Source organism: Betta splendens, chromosome 14 (genome assembly GCF_900634795.4).
Source record: "Betta splendens chromosome 14, fBetSpl5.4, whole genome shotgun sequence".
NCBI classification, from domain to species: Eukaryota; Metazoa; Chordata; class Actinopteri; order Anabantiformes; family Osphronemidae; genus Betta; species Betta splendens.
The window spans coordinates 13,663,438-13,666,762 of NC_040894.2; the positions used below are offsets into that span (position 1 = coordinate 13,663,438).

Sequence of the window (3,325 nt, forward strand, 5' to 3'; positions counted from 1 at the left end):
GAAGAGTCTGGACCTGTCACCGGTTCGTCCAACTTGAAAAATCCTCCAACCTGGCAGTTTATCCCACCAGAAAGATTCCTCCAACGTAGTGGGAAAAAATCATCTAACCTGGGGGGGGGGAGTCTGGACCTGTCACCGGTTCATCCAACTTGAAAAATCCTCCAACCTGGCAGTTTATCCCACCAGAAGGATTCTTCCAACGTGGTGTGAAAAAAACATCATCTAACCTGGGTTCGTCCAACCTGAAAATCCTCCAACACGGCAGTTTATCCCACCAGAAGGATTCCTCCAACGTGGTGGAGATTCCTCCAACTTGGAAACTTGTGTTTGTGTGTGCTTTCACCTGCAAATTATTTCACCACCCTCATGTAGCTTGGACTAAAAACAAACAAAAAGAGAAAACTGGTCTTACTTATGAGTTGGTGTTAGGGAGACGCTTGCGTGCCCGTGTTTCCTGCATGCTTGCGTGCCTGACCCCCTGCTCATTGGCCTGCCTGCCTGCCAGCTTGCCTGCCAGCTTGCCTGCCTGCCTGCCTGCCTGCCTGCCTGCCTGCCTGCCTGCCTGCCTGCCTGCCTGAGAGCTTGCCTGCCTGCCTGCCTGCCTGCCTGCCTGCCTGCCTGAGAGCTTGCCTGCCTGCCAGCTTGTCTGCCAGCTTTGCGCTCTCTCTTCATGGCCGCTGCTCGTTTCACCGCCGCACAGGTTCTGGAGCAGATTTTTTTAAGCCAATCAAATGACGACTCTGAACCAGAAGAGGAATCTGAGGAAGATGCGTCAAGTGAAGAAGAGAACGAAAAAGGAGAAGCAGAAGAAGCAGATACAGCAGGACCAGAAACAGATGGACAAGAAGACAGCGAGAGATGGGATCTAAGGCTGGACACTTCAGATGAAGAAGTTGATGAAGAATATAATGATGATGATGATGTTGATGATGAAGATGATGATGAAATAATAGGAAATGTACAAAGACTGGAGCAAATAGAACTCGAGGAGGAGGAGGAGGATGAAGAAGAAGAAGAAGAAGATAAAACTTTTATCTCTAAAGACGGGAAAATAAAATGGTCCTCCGCGGTGTTTCGCAACAGCGAGGAAGCTAGGAACGTCCCTCTTACTCCTCTTTCTGCCCAGGAACCCACAGAGTATGCGGCGGCTCAGGCAGTCGACTTGGAATCGACCTTCCGCATGTTTGTGACCCCGGCGGTGGAAAGGATCGTCCTGGAGAACACCAACCTGGAGGGCTCTCGAAAGCTCGGGAGCGCCTGGAAGGGCATGGACGAGGTCGACCTGCGAGCCTACTTGGGCCTCCTGATTTTGTCCGGCATCTACAGGTCCCGAGGGGAGGCCGTGGCCAGCCTGTGGGACGCCGAGAGTGGCAGGGCCATTTTTCGCGCCACGATGTCGCTCAAGGTGTTTCACGCTTACTTGAAGCTGTTGCGTTCAACGATCGCCAAACTAGACCCGCCAGGCGAGCAACGGACAAACTGGCAGCCGTGAGAGAGGTCTGGGACGCGTGGGTGGAGCGGCTGCCCAGCCTCTACGACCCGGGTCCTAACGTGACGGTGGACAAGCAACTGGTACCTTTCAGAGGTAAAGCAAAAAAAAAAACACTACATCTCACACACGCAGACATGCAGACACAGACACAGACACACAAACACAGACACACACCCATACACACACACACACACGCAGACATGCAGACACAGGCACAGACACACACCCATACACACGTACACACACACACAGGCACACAGACACACACACAGACATGCAGAAAACACATAGCACGCAGGCTTTATTTTTAAAAATCTCGCCTTTTTTTTGTAGGTCGTTGCTCTTTCAGACAGTACATGCCTAGCAAGCCAGCAAAATACGGCCTCAAGTTTTGGGTGGCGTGCAACGCCAAGTCCAGCTACGCTTGGAAGATGCAGCTTTACAACGGCAAGCCAGGAGGAGGAGGAGGAGGAGAAGAAAAGAGAGCTTCTGAAAAAAAGCAGGGCCAGCGGGTCGTGCTGGACGTCACAGAAGGGCTCGCCGGGCCTCGCAACGTGACGTGCGACAACTTTTTCACTGCGCAGGGAGCTCTCCATGCTCGGTACGGTTCGCAAGAACAAGCCGGAATTGCCGCCGGCGCTCCTCTCGGTCAAGGGTAGGAGCGCCTTCTCCTTCGTGTTCGCCTTCACTCCCAGCACCAAAACGTGATCCTAATGAGCACGCTACGCTCGGCCGCCACGGCCGCCGACGATGTCCTCCTCGTCGACGCAGGACGGCGGGACAAAAAGCCTTTTGCCGTCCTAGACTACAACGCCACCAAGGGAGGCGTAGACAACCTGGACAAGGTGATAGGAACCTACAGCTGCAGGAGAAAGACGGCGCGCTGGCCCGTGGCGGTGTTTCACAACGTCCTAGACATGTCTTGCTACAACGCTTTCGTCGTGTGGCGGGAGGCCCACCCGGACTGGATGCCCAGCAACCGCAGCAAGAGGAGGGTGTTTCTAGAGCAGCTGGGCAAGGCGCTCGTGACTCCTCTCATCCGCAGAAGGCGCCATCCGCCTCGCGGCGAAGCGTCCGCCTCGCTTGTGCGGACGCTTCAGAAGGGGGTTCGGGACCCCCGTGCGGGTCCTCCTCCCGCTCCCTGTCCTGCTCTTCCGGACTTGGGGCAGCAGCAGCAGCAGGAGCACCAGCAGCAGCAGCAGCGGCGGCAGCAGGAGGAGGCCCTCACCGCAGACCTCGTCTGGGGTGAAGACGGGGACGATGAGGGTGACGGAGAAGACGACGCCCTTGGTTCCGCCGCTAGCGACCGGGCGCAAAAAGGCAAGAGGAAAAGGTGTCAAATTTGTCCGCGCGCGAGGGACCGCAAAACAAACAACGTTTGCAATCGGTGCGAGAGATACATCTGCCACAGACATTTGCTCTTCTGCTGCTCAAACTGCGCCCCTCGCTCCTGAAGATAATTTGTTTGTTTATTAGAAAATGAAATAATAATAATAATAATAATAATAATATTCCGTTTGTGTTTTATACTATTGTTGATGTTTTTGTTGTTGTCAGTGTAGTAACACTATTTACAAACAAAGTGAAAAAGAAAAATAATTAATAAAACAAAGCAAAAGCATTTGAATTTGGGTATTTTGTTTTTTTTTCTCCAACCTAGGATTTTCTCCAACCTGGAGAACCCCTCCAACTTGGAAACACACAACGTCACGGCCCTCCTTGTATTCACACACACACACACACACACACACACACACACACACACACACACACACACACACACACACACACACACACACACACACACACACACACACACACACACACACACAC

General features: G+C 53.0%; 1 pseudogene; it reads left to right on the forward strand.

Moving 5' to 3' along the window:
- Positions 1 to 645: 645 nt before the first annotated feature.
- On the forward strand, positions 646 to 3,019 carry LOC129602973 (piggyBac transposable element-derived protein 4-like; annotated as a pseudogene).
- Positions 3,020 to 3,325: the final 306 nt, after the last annotated feature.